The sequence below is a fragment of the Panthera uncia genome, chromosome X (genome assembly GCF_023721935.1).
Source record: "Panthera uncia isolate 11264 chromosome X, Puncia_PCG_1.0, whole genome shotgun sequence".
Taxonomy (NCBI): domain Eukaryota; kingdom Metazoa; phylum Chordata; class Mammalia; order Carnivora; family Felidae; genus Panthera; species Panthera uncia.
Genome location: NC_064817.1, coordinates 6,495,394 through 6,511,218, shown reverse-complemented (window position 1 = coordinate 6,511,218; position 15,825 = coordinate 6,495,394). Strand labels below are relative to the sequence as shown.

The 15,825-nt window shown below is 53.2% G+C and overlaps 1 protein-coding gene across 1 annotated transcript in view; it reads right to left on the bottom strand.

Moving 5' to 3' along the window:
- CLCN4 (chloride voltage-gated channel 4) overlaps positions 1-15,612 on the bottom strand; it is a 60,308-nt gene extending 44,696 nt beyond the window's left edge. Inside the window, exons 1-2 of the mRNA XM_049643414.1 lie at positions 15,472-15,612; positions 14,076-14,347 (exon numbers count right to left, since the gene is read on the bottom strand). The gene's annotated coding sequence lies outside the window, so the exon portion shown is untranslated. The remainder of the gene's footprint in view (positions 1-14,075; positions 14,348-15,471) is intronic.
- Positions 15,613-15,825: the final 213 nt, after the last annotated feature.

Sequence of the window (15,825 nt, the reverse complement as noted above, 5' to 3'; positions counted from 1 at the left end):
TGATTAGTTGCCCCGCACACTTACTGTAGGGATTCGAGCTATTAGACTCGATCCCAGATACGGGATCCCAGGCCCGCAAACCCTGGCACAAGAGTAAATAAATCAGTAAACAAACCGGACCACACCAAGGCGTAGCAAAATCAAGTTGTTAACACCAGCGGAAAGGAGGATACCCTGAAAGCAGTAAAAGAAAACAGACACACGTGTACACAGCGAACCCTTCAACCACACACAGCCGTGACCACGAATGACGTGCCACTACTCACACTGACCAGGCTGAAGCTCGCAAACCCAACGTCAAGCCGGACACGAAGGAATACGCGAGTCCGCTGATAGAAAGTTCCAAACCAGCAAAATGAATCTGTCGGAGCAGATACCCTGGGGCTGGGGAGTCCCTAGAAGGGGACCCGCAGGTGGCTTCTGGGGACTGGTCATGTTCCGGTTAATCTAAGCCCTGGTTATCCGGGTGTGGTCCCTTAGTGAAAAATCAGCAAGCTGCACACTTCTGCTTTACACATTTTTCCGCACATGTATTTCAGTAAAAGCCTTACTGAAGGGCAATCCAAAACAGCCATCAGCTAGAATTAAATCTCACGGCCTCTAACTTTACAAAAGTTAGACTTCTGTAGGCTACAACACCTCCCTAAAGAGCCTGTGATATACTGCATCTTCGAAATACCTGTCACATCACCTCTTGCAAAAATGACCTCCCACCGAAGTAATTCAGGTGGAAAGTCTGAACCCTCGGACAAAACCAAGGCACCGGGGCTGGCAGACCCGCCGCGCGGTGGGCACAGGACACAGGCTCCACGCGGCGTTACAGGTCAGCATATGTTCCCCCGTCGCAAGAGGAAGAGGGGAGATGCTGGCACAGCAAGTTATATCCTACGGGGCGCCTGGGGGGCTCAGTCGGTTGAGCGTCTGACTCTCGATTCTGGCTCAGGTCACGATCTCACGGTTCATGAGTTCGAGCCCCGCACCCAGCTCTGTGCTGACAGTGCGGAGCCTGCTTGGGATTCTCTCTCTTCCTCTCCCTGCCCCTCCCCTGCTCGTTTTCTCTCCCTCTCTCTCTCTGTCTCAAAATAAACAAACAAAACCTTAAAAAAAAAAGCAGATTACAACCTACACTGGCAAATGCTGGGTTGTCAACACGACAGCCAGACATCCAACCCGACTGGCATTGGGGGTTATTGTACCAAAGTGTCCAGACTCTGAAGATGAATATAGGGAAATACATTGTGAAAAAATACAGGCAGCTGTCCATGTACTAAAAATCGACACACTCGAAGTCGTCATCAGTATGCCCTAACTTACTGTGAATGCACCTATAAACCTTGCACGAAGCGCCTCTCCCCTCGGCCAGAGAGAGAGAGAGAGGGGGGGGTGGGGGCTAGAGAAGGAGGGGGCCACACCGTGAGCAAACATGGAGCAGCTGGAGAAAAGTGGAGCTTCAGAAGGGTCAAGAGGGAGGCAGTCCCCGCGTGGCGAGCGGACCCAAGGGGTAGCCGGCGCCAGGCCTCCCCCACCACGAAAGTTTGGGTCCTCACCACTGTACTCGCTGTCCAATGCCACACAACAAATTACCCCGGGACTCAGCAGCTAAAAACGCTAAACACGTATGATTTTACAGCTTCTGTGGGTCAGGAACTCGCGAGCAGCTCGTCTGGGTGTTTCCGGCTCGAGGTCTCTCGGGAGGTTGTGGTCAAGCGGTCCGCTACGGCTGCGGTCATCTGAAGGCTCGATGGGGGCAGGAGGACCCGCCTCCGAGTTGGCTCCCGGACACGGGTAGCAGTCGGGGCGGGCTGCGGGCGGCAGGCCTCAGGTCGCCGTCCTGTGGCTCCACGGGACCTGGCGGCTGCCTCCCTCCAAAGCAGGTGATCCGAGGGAACAGGCGGAGGCAGTAGAGTGTCTTGGGACCTAGCCTCGGAAGAGCCACGGCGTCACTGGCACGGCGCCCTACTGGTGGCACAGGTGGGCCCTGGGTGGCCAGCGTGGGAGGACACCGCGCGCGGGCCCGGGCACCGGGAGGCAGGACCGCCGGGGCCACCGTGGAGGCCGGCTCCCGCGCCAGCCACGGCCCGAAACCCCACCGATGTCAAATCCGTTTGAGACGACGGACTCTCCCTTTTTGTTTTTTTATTTATTTATTTTAATGTTTATTTATTTTTGAGACAGAGACAGAGCATGAACGAGGGAGGGTCAGAGAGAGAGGGAGACACAGAATCTAAAGCAGGCTCCAGGCTCTGAGCCGTCAGCACAGAGCCCGATGCGGGGCTCGAACTCACAGACCGCGAGATCATGACCCGAGCCGAAGTCGGCCGCCCAACCGACTGAGCCACCCAGGTGCCCCCGGACTCTCCCTTTTTAAAACATAGACACCTTCAGGATGGTGAGGGGCCGGGACGCATTCCCTCCTTCCAGCCAGTCCTCCAGATCCCGAGGCGGGTTCCCCAGAGGCGCTGACAGTGAGAGGAGCCCCCGGTGGTCGTGGCGCAAGGGGCCAGCCGAGGGCCACGGGGCCAATGAGCGTCCCCAGAAGAGGGAAGCCCAGAGCCAAAGGGCAGGCGGAAAGACCTCGAACATTAAACTTTGCCCGGAGCCAACAGAGACAGGGGAGGGCCGCGGCGGCCTCCTTCTCCTTCCTCCTTCCTTCTTGGCCGGCCTCCCAGCTCCCAGCGCTCCGTGCTCCTTCGCTTACAGCCTCGCTTCCGCAGGACCGGGCAGCCGGCGCGGGACTGTGACCCTCCCTCCGTGGTACGCCTCCTACAGCCCCGGGGCCACACAGCTCTCCGTCACGGTGGGAAACACAGCCAGCGTGTCAGAGAGGGGACGAGGCCGACTGCACGTGGCCTCCTCGAGTGACACAACAGACTCAGTGTTCTCAATCCCCACCGCTAGGGGGAGGGAGGAGAGGCAGGAGTCTCTGCGCCCCTGGTGCCAACTTTTTCCAGGACTCTGTGTGCCAGGCGCTATTTTAAGCACGTCACACGTATTCGGTCGCTAGAGCCCTTGACAGTCTCCGAATTAAATACCGTCACCCTCGGGCCCACGCTACAGATAAGCCAACGGAGGCAGAGGAGAGGTCAGGTCACAGGTTCGAGTCTCCCAGAAGGTAAGCGAGGAGCCAGATTCGAGCCCAGGCCCCGAGGGCCCTTCTTCCGCGACAGCCTCGCAGGCCTGGGTCCTCTCGGGACCCGAGGGCCGCCGCTTCGGCTGACAGGGCGCTGCCCGCCTCTTCCCTCCTAAACTGTGCGGAAAGCTTGCGTGGAGCTTCGATAAAGGCAGGCTGGGCGACCCTCCGGCCTCTGAGAGCGGTGCCATGCCAGCTCCCCAGGGCCGCCCCAACCAAGTACCGCAGACCGGCCGCCTCAAGTAACGGCCGTCTATTGCCTCACAGTTCTGGGGACCACGAGTCTGGGATCCAAATGACAGCAGGGTTGGTTCCTTCTGAGGGCGCTGACGGAGAATCTGTTCCAGCCTCTTTCTGGCCCGTAGACAGCCATTCTCCCCACGTCCCTTCACACTGCCTTCTCTCTGTGCCTTCCTCCTCTTAGAAGGACATCAGTCACACCGGATTATAACAACCCTGATGGCCTCATTTTGACTCGATTGCCTCTATAAAGACCCTATCTCCAAATAAGGTTGCATTCTGAGGTCCCGGTGGTACCTCAACATATGAATTTTGAGGGACACAATTCAACAACGCTGGGGGGAAATAGCTCTCTGTCTCTCCCTGCCCTTCCCCCCGCCCCGCTCCCGGGACCTCTTCAGACTGACCTTCCCTTGGCCATTTCCTCCGCGACAATCCATTTACCGCTTAAGGTGCAGTACACACCCCCCACACACACACACACAGGTAAATAAAATTTAAAGAGACACTCACGACTGGCCACTCTGTAAAGGTTAAATGTAGGCAGTCATCCAACACGGCTTTGAGGTGTCCCTCCTGGAGCTCTCAGGACGAGGCCACCGGGTGGCTTAAGCGTACTCTAACTGGGTCACCAAGATGAGGGCTGAGGGGCACCTGGGTGGCTCAGTTGGTTGAGCATCTGACTTCGGCTCAGTTCATGATCTTGCAGTTCACGGGTTTGAACCCCACATCGGGCTCTGTGCTGACAGCTCGGAGCCTGGAGCCTGCTTCGGATTCTGTGCCTCCCTCTCTCTCTGCCCCTCCCTTGCTCATTCTCTCTCTCTCTGTCTCTTGATAATAAATAAATGTTTAAAAAATTAAAGAAAAATAAATAAAAATATGTTTCCCTTAGGGGCGCCTGGGGGGCTCAGTCGGTTAAGCATCCGACTTCGGCTCAGGTCATGATCTCGTTCGTGGTTTGTGAGTTCGAGCCCCGCATCGGGCTCTGGGCTGATGGCTCAGAGCCTGGAGCCTGCTTCGGATTCTGTGTCTCCCTCTCTCTCTCCCCTCCCCTGCCCGCACTCTGTCAAAAATAAACATTAAAAACTTTTTTTTTAATTAAAAAAAAAGATGAGGGCTGATGTGTGGTCAGTTAGTAAGCTTTGGGCAAGAGGGGCGCTTATGGAAGGCATGACTAAGCTGAGAGGAAAAATAGCTCGTCTGTAATCTTGGCGGTCAGCCCTCCTATCTACTCACCACAAAGCCCACCAAAGCAAGCAGCGCCCCCAAGGGTTACAGTGGAGGGAGAAAAACGGCTTCATGTTTGGCCACAGCCACAGACGAAGTTCCACATTTAGCCAGAAGGGAAACGAAGCAGCAAGGGGCAGGTAAGCACAGGCTGCCCCCCAGAGACACGGTAAAAAGTGCTCCCTCCAGCCACGCCCCGCACCTGCCAGGCACCTGAGCTGCTGCCCAGGGGGGCGAGCCCGACTCCACCCTGGGAGGCTCGAGGGCCTGTCCCCAGGCCTCCATGGCTCCCCTTCTGTGACTTCAGGAGGGCTTACCGTCACCTCCGACAGGGAAGCTCTGGGCTCAAACTGGGCTCCCTGCTCTGAATGACACGGAGGTCTGGCCAACAGCAGGTGCCTCAGCGAGCAGAACCGCAGTGTGAAACCTGGCTGCAGGGAAGGAAATACAGCACGGCGATGGTGGACAACACCCGGCTGGGGCAGGGAGAGCTCGGATAGGGTGACAGTGGGTGGCCGCTCGGAGGAGGGCTCAGCGGGCCGTGAGCGACCTGGGCCGGCCAGCATGTGACACGGGGGCTTAGCCCTCCAGGCACAGAGAGCAGCCAATTCACAAACCCAGTGACAAGGATGAGTGTGGCAGGCTCAAGGTCCAGGTGTCACCGTGACCCTAAGAATCATGGCCACCAAACCGTGACTCAAGGGCACAGGGGACTTCATCCACCACGGGACAGCCGGGAAGAGATCATATGTAGACCGCAAGCGCCATCTCACGTGCTGTCCCTGTGCACCGCTGCCCATCGAGGGTAATCGTGCCCCTGACCCGGGGCGGCCTCCTGGGCCCGTCTCCACAAGCTGCCGTTACACGTTCGCACTTGACGGCGCAGTCCGCGTGGCGCCCAGCACGCTGCCGCCAAGTCACCCAGAGGCGCGCTCCGGCTCACCTGGCCACCCAGGTCCCTGAGGTCCTGGCCGCCATCGCATTCCTCACCGGCCAGCCTGCTTCCTCTCTCAGCCACCTCGGACTCTTCTCACAGCAGCCAGGGTCACCCTTTCAAACACAAGCCCCCACACGTCGCTCCCACGCCTGAAAGCAGCCGGCAGCTTTACGCTCAGAATAATTCGGGGCCGGCGCCGCCCCTGCCGAGTCCCTGCACGGTCCGCCCCCCGCCACCTGTCGGCGCACCTTCGCCACCGCGTGTTCTCTGGGTCGCTCTTCTCCGGACCCACCGACCTCCTCGCGGTTCTTCAAATGCACCTGGCCGTGCCTTGCCTCAGGCCCTTTGCACTGGCTGTTCCCTCAGCCCCGAACACTCAGGCCCTCCAGGTTCACATAGCTCTCCCTCATTTCGCGTGGGTCCCTGTTCACGTGCTAGCCCTCAGAGAGGCCTTCGTGACCCCCCGACTGGCACTCTGAATCCATCACCGTCTATCCTTTGCCCCCTGCTGTACCTCACTAAACGCACGACCGATAAAACGGTTCCTTTCCCTTTCCTCAACTCGAACGTCCCACCAGGGCATGAGCCTTGTCTGTTTGGCACCACAGTGCGTCTCGCTGCCCAGGCTGGTAGGTCTCAACCAGGGGCACTCCTGCCCACCCGGGGACGTTTGGCAATGCCTGGAGTTTGGCTGTCACAACTGTCACAATGCCAGTAGTGCTTCCTACTGGCATCTGGTGGGTAGAAGCCAGGGAGGCTGCTAAACGTCGTACGATGCACAGGACGGCCCCCCACAGAGAGTCGTCCAGTCCAAATGGCCGCAGTGTCAACGTTGAAGAATCCGGGTCTGGACACATCGCAGGGACCCAACAAATATTGGCTGAGCAAGGAAGTAAATGCGGGAGGGAAGGCATGAATGAACACCGAGGCTCGCGTCTCATGGAAACCTCTCTGTAGCCAGATATGAAAGTGTACATGCTACAGGGGTCCGTGTATATGCGGTTCAAGAACACGCAAAAGTAAACGGTGCTGATGGAAATCAGAATAGTGGTTGTCACTCGCACGGGGTTTGGCTCAAGGAAGGCAAGACGGGGCCCTCCGGAGGTGTGGGGAACAGTCTCTGTCAAAACCAACCGGAATAAAAATCCATGCATTTTGCTTCCGTGTAAATTACATCCCACAAAAGCAAAAACCGAAAAAAAAAAAAAAAAAAAGGCACGATATACACTCTGTAGATGGGTGCATTTGCACAGCCATTTTCAGAAACCACATTTCAGCAAGTTATCGGTGGCTGCCTGGGGAAGGGGGGGGACCAGGGGAACGGGGATACAAAGGAGACTTGGTGTTCTCTGCCTAACCTTGATCCTGCTGGAAAGTCACCGTGCGTCCATAACGTGGACGAGCCATTCAAAAATACTTCCGACGGCCTGTGAAGGAAAACCACCCCTGCCCTTAGAAAGGAAACTTTATCTCTGCCGTCCACTGAAAAAGCGGTTAAGCAACGGTTTGATAACACGGTCTTCCCCACAGCCGGCACGCAGGGTTTGCGGAGGAGGGACAGCGTGTGCGGAACAGACTGTCCCCAAGGGCGCCCATCGGTAGTGGGAAAACAGATAAGCCTCACCACTCGCTAACTAACAGCGCTCGGCTCCATCGGGCGGGAGGGTGGAGGCGGGAGGGGGGTGGCTGGGAACCTCTGGCCAGCAGGCCTCAGGGCCACGGGGGGCACCCGGAGCCCAGCTCCAAAATGCTCCTGCCGGGCCTCACCCCGTGACCCACTCAGTCAGAGCCCCCCACATGCCCAAGAGTCTACGTTTCTTCTCTATCTTGTTAAAAATGTTTTATTATGAACATTTTCCTTTTTTTTTTATCTTTTTATTTATTTTAGAGAAGGGGAGAAGGGCAGAGGGAGAAAGAGAGAGAACCTTAAGCAGGCTCTGCCCTGAGCACAGAGCCTAATGCGGGGCTCAATCCCACCACCCTGGGATCATGACCTGGGCCGAAATCAAGAGTCGGACGCTCAACCGACTGAGCCACCCAGGTGCCCCTATTGTGAACATTTTCAAATACACAGAACATTATCCAGAAGAGTCAATGAATAGCAGCAAATTCAGTGTTTCCATTTGGCCGAATTTGCCTCACCTTTTTCTCTTCCCATTTAACTGAATCATTTACACATCAATTATTTTCTAGAACAGCGGTTCTCAAAGGGTGATCTGGGGACACCATGGGATCCCCAAAACCCTTTAAGGGATCCATGCTATCAAAAATATTTTTATAATAATCTTACATTGCTATCTGCCTTTTCCCATTCTCATTCTCTTGTGAGTAGACAGTAGAATTTTCCAGAGGCTACATGACGTGTGATATTGCAACAGACTGAATGTAGAAGCAGGTATGAGAATTCACCTGTCTTGTATCTAGCCGTACGTTAAAGAGATCTCCAAAAATGGTTCAAAGAAATTGCTAAGTAACTTGTTGCTATCGTGACACTCCGTCCCTAAATACTTCAGCACGCGTCACCAAAAAATAAGACTCTTCTACGTACACGTGTGTTGGCTATCTACAGCTGTGTAACAAAGACCCCAAAACGTGGCGGCGGGAAACAAACCCGCGTCACCTCACTGTTCGCGTCAGGAACCCCAGGGTGGCTTCGCTAGGTGCCTACCACACCACAAGATTATCACATCTAGTGACACTGACGGTAGTTTCCTTATATCGTCTAATGACCACTCACATAAACATAACCCGGGTGTCCCCGGGCGCCGATTATAGGTGTTTGCTCGGGCCGGGGCCCAAACGGGGGCCACGAGTTATATTTGGTTATTGTCATGGGCTGAATGCGTCCCCCCAGAATTCACATGTTGAAAGCTAACCCCCAATGTGATGGCAATCAGGAGACGGGGCCATAGGGAGGGGACCAGGTCCTGAAGGAGGAGCCTCGTGATGGGATCAGTGCCCTACGGAGAGACCCCAGCGAGCTACGCAGGCTCCTGCCACGGGCGGGGGCAGGAAGGTGGCCCCCGCAGCCCCGAAGAGGGCCCTCACCGGAACCGACCCTGCGGGCACTCTGGTCTGGGACCGCCAGCCTCCAGGGCTGCAGGACATAAACAGCTATTGTTGCTAAGCCACCTAGTCTGGCACTCTGGCAGCAGAGGGCGCCGGGACAGTCACTCGGTCTCTTAAGTTTCGTTTGATGGTGAATACCCTCCTATTTCCTACTTCTTTCACGGCTGTGACTTGTGGGCTGTGACTTGTCACAGAGGTGGGCCTGAAGGCCCAGCGAGGGTGCCACGCCGGCGGGAGAGGCGCAGGGGCGAGAGGGGCCCGCAGGGAAAATGTCACCCCCACGCAGCACCTCTCTCCCTGCGGGCCAAAGTGCCTGATGCCAATTTTGGGGGGGCCGGGAAGAGCCGGAGAGAAGGCCGATGGCAAGGGGACGGGGAACCGCACAGTGCAGGCCGCTCTAAGTGTCCCACCCCACCCCCACCACACTGGGCGCACGATGCAACGCCACGGCCATCACCACCAAGGCCATCACCGCCAAGGCCATCACCGCATGCTGACTCCTGGGCGTTTCCCAGCCTGCCGACCGTCTGCCGTCCCTCTGATCCCCCCGGGTCAAGGCGGCAGGACCAGCAAGTGCCGTGGGCCCCACGAGACGGACCCAGCACCGCTCTGATCCCCAGGCTTGGCGCGCCTGAGCACCGTGCCCCGAGGGGGCTCCGCGGTGGGCGAGACACCGCCACCGTCCTGCCACCCTCCCACGGCGCCACGCGCTGCCGCCACGAGGAAGGGTCGCGGCTGTGGGGCCTGCGGGCGCAGGGAGCCTCCCCGTCCCAGCTAGATTCCCGGCGACAGCTCGCTCACAAACAGGCCTCCCCTTCCGGACAGAAGCTCCTTCTGGAACCCACAACGTAAAAAAAAGCCTTCTCGTTGTATTTCCCAACATATACGACGTGACGAAAGGGAATTGGATCTCTGACGGAGGGCTTAGCACCAGACGACTCATAGGAAAACGAATTCTAGAATACCGGAGCCAGAAGAACATTTAGAGATCATCCAAATCGGTGCTTCTCAACCAGGGGCACCGCTGCCCACCCCAGGGGACACGTGGCGGCGTCTAGAGACATTCTGGTCGTCACGACTTGGGGAGGCGCTACTGACAGCTAGTGAGTAGAGGCCTTGATGCGACCGAGCATTCTACAGGGCACGGGTGCCCCCCCCCCAACAGCCTGAGCCAGCCCCCAATGTCACCACTGCTGAGGCGGAAGAACCCTGAGATCTACGTTTCTTGGTTACTTTGAAGAAGAGAAAATTGTGGCCCAAAGACACGAAGTAACGTGCCCAAGGTGCCACGGTCCGGAAGCCAGAAGAATCCAGGTCACAACTACATCCGTCTCTATCACCCGTTCAGCTCTATCTAGGGTTGGGCTGGGGGAGAGGGAAGGCGGAGGGCCCAAGGATCTTAATTCCTGTAGCCAACTTGAACCGAATGAAGGAAGCTGCAATAAATAAGTTGCTGAATTACTGCAACAACACATCAGGGTGTCCAAACCCTGAACGAAAGGCCACACATAGGAAATTACACCAGATACAAAGATTAACTCGAACTAGATTAAAGACTCGAACATAAGACCTGACACCATAAAACTCCTATTAGAAAACACACGTGGGGGGGGCGCGCCTGGGTGGTGCAGTCGGTTAAGCGTCCGACTTTGGCTCAGGTCATGATCTCACAGTTCGTGAGTTCGAGCCCCATGTCGGCTCTGTACTGACAGCTCAGAGCCTGGAGCCTGCTTCGGATTCTGCGTCTCCCTCGCTCTCTGCCCCTCCCCCATTCATGCACTGTCTCTCTCTTTCAAATATAAATAAACATTAAAAAAAATTTTTTAATTAAAAAAAAAAAAGAAAACACAGGCGGTAAGCTCCTGGACATAGGTCTTGGCGATGGTTTTTGGAATCTGACACAAGCAAAAGCAATTAAAGCAAAAATAACTAAGTGGGACTACAGCATATTAAAAAGGTCTGCACAGCAAAAGGATTCGTTTATAAAATGAAGAGGCAACCTACTGAATGGGAGAAAACGTTTGCAAATCATGTAACCGATAAGAGGCTAATATCCAAAAAATATAAAGAACTAATACAAGTCAACAACAACAATAAAAAAAAAAAAAAACAGATCCAAAAATGGGCGGAAGATCGAAATAGACATTTTGCCAAAGAAGGCATCCAGATGGCCAACGGGCACATGAAAAGATGCTCAACATCACTCATCATCAGTGAATTGCAAATCAAAAGCACAACTAGGTAACACCACACACCTGTTAAAATGGCTATTAACAAAAGGACAAGAAATAACAAGTGATGGCGAAGAGGTGGAGAAAAGGGAACCCTCACGCACGGTCGGTGGGAATGTCAGTGGTGCCCCCGCTATGGAAAACGGTACGGAGGGTCCTCAAAACACTAAAAATAGAACTACCATATGATCCAGCAATCCTACTTCTGGGTATTTATCTGAAGGAAACAAAAACACGAACTCAAAAAAATATCTGCCCCCCTATGTTCACCGCAGCATCATTTACAATAGCCAAAGCATGAAAGCAACCTAAGTGTCTGTTGATGGATAAATGGATAAAGAAACTGTGCTATATATTTACAGTGGAATATTATTCACCCGTAAGAATGAAAGCTTGTCATTTGCAACATGGATGGACCCCGGGGGGCATTATGCTAAAGGATGTAAGTCAAACAGAGAAAGATAAATACCTTCCGATCCCTCTTATATGTGGAATCCAATGGGTGGGGGGGGAAGCTAGAGAACAGATTGATGGTTGCCAAAGGCAGGGGGACGCGGTGGGAGAAGTAATTTTTTTTTAATTGAAGCTTCAGACATGGTTGGATCCAGGGACTTGAAAATAATTAGTGACAAATAAAGATCAGTTACCAGCGAGGTAATGAAAATTGCTAGCTGTCTCCTTGATAATGATTTCAGCTTGCAATGCGCGGCCAAATCCAATTCATCCTGGACTCCTGCACCAGCGAGGACTGCAGGGGCACCACCGATGGCTTAACCCCCTCTGGGGTGAGCAAGGGGGCTCCCACCAGGCCTTCGGGGCTTGTTCAATTACTAAACATTGACTGATTTATTAAACCCTAACTAAATATGCCCTGTATCAGGCCCAGAGCTAGAGATAAAGGAATGAATACAGACACAAATCCCTGCCTTCATGGACTTCATATTCTAGCAGGGAGAAACACAATAGACAGGTCAATTCTTTAAAAATTTTAAAAGGGGGCGCCTGGGTGGCTCAGTCGGTTAAGCGGTCCCACTTCGGCTCAGGTCATGCTCTCACCGTTCGTGAGTTCCAGCCCCGGCATCGGGCTCTGTGCTGACAGCTCGGAGCCTGAAGCCTGCTTCGGATTCTGTGTCTCCCTCTCTCTCTCTGCCCCTCCCCTCCCCTGCTTGATAGCGCGCTCTCTCTCTCTCTCTCTCTCTCTTAAAAATAAACGTTAAAAAAAATGCTTTGAAAAAATCAAAAAGAAGAAAAAAATACAAGGAGAGATCACTGTTACCTACCAGAAGAGCTAGATTTTTTTTTTAATTAGTAATACCAAGGTGCCCGCAGGGAATCATTTACATACAATAAGACTCATTCACAAATAAATAAATAAACACAAAGAGATACCACTACATACCTACAAGCATGGCTAAAATTAAAAAACAAAAAATGAAAACAACTCAAGGTGCTGGCAAGGATCCTGATTAACGGAAATTCTCCTACGTTGCTGGTACACCCACCTCGGAAAATAGTTTGGCGTTTTCTTATAAAGTTAAACATAAATTTTAAAAAAAGACTACAGTAGCAAAGACACAGCTACAGAGATAGAGACAGAGACATGAATGTATGCATATTTATATAGATATAGACGTGGATGTGGACAGAGATACGATTTTGATATTTGGATCTCTAGGCTGAAGTACACGCGAGACTACGTTCCAATATCTTGCCAGCTCGTTTTCTGACACAGCATTAATTTCTCTGAAACATTAGTCTGATTTTAGCAAATGAGAAGCCTTGCTGACTTCACCCCACCCCGCATTTTCTTTAAACATTTAAACATTTACACATCTCCATTTTTCTCCCCCCCCCCCCCCCCCGCCGATGTCTTCTGGATGGCAAACTTACGAAGTTCTAGGTTGGAAGAAAATTATCCGTTGTTTTTATAGCTTTGCCTTATTCTGAAATAAATAGTCAGGGCAAATCAATTGAAAATTAGTCAGAAAATAGGCAGAGAGAGGAAGTATATAATCCCCTTCTTAGAGCCAAAGCTATTGGGGCTGCCTGACATCACAGTAAGCCCACAGCAAGGGGAAAAGAATAGAGAACCCTCTTTAATTATCAACTAAAATAGCACTGCTTTTTAACATTGTCCTCCGACAGTTGCTGGGGAATCAAATTATTCATGGTGTGAGTTCCAACACAGCTTAGGGACACCCCGACCTCCAGAGGAGTGATGTTTTACAGGAAGGAATGCCACATTCTCCTCCTAAGGGTGCCCACCCATGTCCTGGCCTCAGGCTGTAACCAGAGAAAGGAATGTAAACAGGTCAGAACGCTTAAGAGAGCCCATTAAAATCCCACCCCCACCCCCCCACCCCGTCTGGCTAGAATTGAAAAGTCACCTGACACCACCCCCCCCTCATCTGCCGCTGAGTCATCAAGCCCCTTCTTCCAGAAGGCTAATTATTCAGCACGGGTGGGGGGGGGCGGAATTAAAAAGAACACTGGGAATTCTTGGGGTTTGGTATTTGTCTCCACCCCCCCCTTCCAAAATCCACTTTGTTCTTCAGAGATGCAGCTAATCCGCTCTTAACGCCCGCAGTTATCTTCGGAGGCTGCAGCTCATTTTATTTATTCTATTGTGTTTTGTTTTCTTGGATACCGTTATTTTTTAATCTACCGAAAACACCTGGCGGGGGGGGGAGGGGGGATGCATTTGTGACATATCCCCTTTCAACGCTGGAACCTTGCAAAATTCTGCAAAAACGATTTATATTGCACATCTAGCTCTTTGAATTGCTAACCAAAAAGTTTCCACTCCATTCGAAGCCAAGGGGCTCTTGCTTTAAAAGAAATCAGGCTAAATCCTGAGGACAAACCCCTGTAAGGAGAATTAGTCAATGTGTCATGATTTATGAAGCACAATGGCAGCTGGAAAACAGTTGACAGTTATCTTGGACAAGCCCCTTCCTCTCCCTATAATGCACGTAGGCTGACGGTTCCAGATTCTTCGCTCTCCTGAGCGAGAGGCCCCGGTCTTCCCGTCTGGCCCCTGCCCACTTCCCCGGATGGGCACGCCAAGACCCGAGTCACGCGTGGGCCTGCGACAACCCCCCCCCCCTCCGCCGCACCCCCGCCTGGCGCAGGCAGCAGCCGCAGCGGCCCAAGACCCCACTTTCGCTTTCCGGGGCGCCGACGGGCCGCACGCCTGCAGGCCGGGGCTCCGCCTGCAGAGTGGGCGCCGCGCGTCCCTTACCTGCAGTGCCGCATGGCGCGTCCGGCCGCCCACCTGCACAGCATCCTAGAGCATCCTTTCTTCAGCGCGACGGCTGCGAGCGCGGTGACGTCACCGGAGGCGGGTCCCACGCCGCCACGTGACGCCCTCGGGGGGAGGCGGGGAGAGGGTGGGGGGCGAGGAAGACCTGGAAGTCCCCGGAGGTGAGGAGCGGGGGACCGGGAAGCCCCGCTCCGGGGCCTCCCCTCTGGGCAGTTTGCTGGACGCGCGCAGCTTGCCTGGCCTTTCACCGGCTACGGGAAACAAACAGCACACCGGAGGAGAAACCCGAATGATTACAGGCTCCAAGCGTGTAATAGGATTTCAGAAGAGTTAGCAGTACAGGGATTAGTAACGACAGGGAACAACTTAGTGTTTGAGTTTTAAGAGTCTTTATCAAATGCAACGGAGAAACCGATTTTGTGTAAATCAAAAGGGCAGTTGAAATACGAAGCGCACGGAAATACTTTGCGCTGAGGTTCGATGTTTGAAGTCATACCTCAAATACTTTAATTTGAAGCATATTCATCATGGAATATTACGCTAATTGCACTGGTGAGTAAGGCTTTTGTCTACTGTCACTAGCATAACATTCTAATCCATATTAACGTGGATTTGCCAAATAAAAAAAGTAAGGATACCGTATATTCATGCCACCTACCCGTGTTTTCTTAAATCTTCTGGCAAGGAATTTGATCTCTCAGACATGAAGGAGTGAATTCACAAGAACTCACTATTTCACGCTTTTTAATTTTTATCACATTCTGCAGAAAGTGAGTCATCTTACTATTACAGAAAATATGCACGATGTCAACAGTTCTCATTCACAACTCAAAACAGCCTTGCCTAGAAAGCCTTAGAAAATTCCCAACAGTGATCATGTAAATTTGAAAGGGCATATTTCAAACTTGAGCAGGGAACATACCAAGTTTTCTTCTGCCAAACCATATAAACGGTTTTGAAATGTGAAAGGACAAAAGCAGGAACCGGTTTTACTTGTATCCCAGCTTCATATAGACTAGTTTATTTTCAATAGAGTTTAAATCCCAATTTTAACATTCCCTTGCCCAGCCCCCCCCCCCCAAAGAGATGTGAAACATTGTTTTACAAGCAGATAAGAGTTACCTACTTGCTATTTATTCCGCAGGTTTCACGTCCTTCTATATTTAACCTGGGCCCTTTTACCGCCATTCCCTCCACAGTAACCAAATATCTGTTCAGAAGGTCAGTCTGTAATTTGGGAACAACCAGGGGCCCTTGCCCCTCACAACGATCTATTATTTTCAGCACCGGATTTTAAAACTCAACAAATGTGGCCGTGTGGTTTTCTAGGTCACTCCTCGCAAGCTTGTTTTTCTAGGTGATAAGTAACTCTTACCTTGGGCTTTCTGGTTCCTGAGATAGAAAGTTAAAAGGCTACCGAAATCCCCCGTTCCCGTGGGTGGAGGGTCTAACGGAGACAGAGTGTGACAGGCTCACTTTCCTGCCAGAGGCAAATGTCGATTTCATCCCCAGGCGCCCAGGGCGGCCCCACCCCCACCCCCCACGGAGCCAGGCTCGGAGGTCACGTGCTGGGCCCAGCCACTCAGCCCGGCCCAGCCAGCTGGGTCACCTCTCCGGTCTGGAGGCCCGCCATGCCAAGCTCTGTCGCCTCCTACCCTCGGTGTGTGTCCCCGGCCGGCGAGAACCTCGCGTCCGGGACACAGGACGCTCTGCCCTGAGAAGCCGGCCT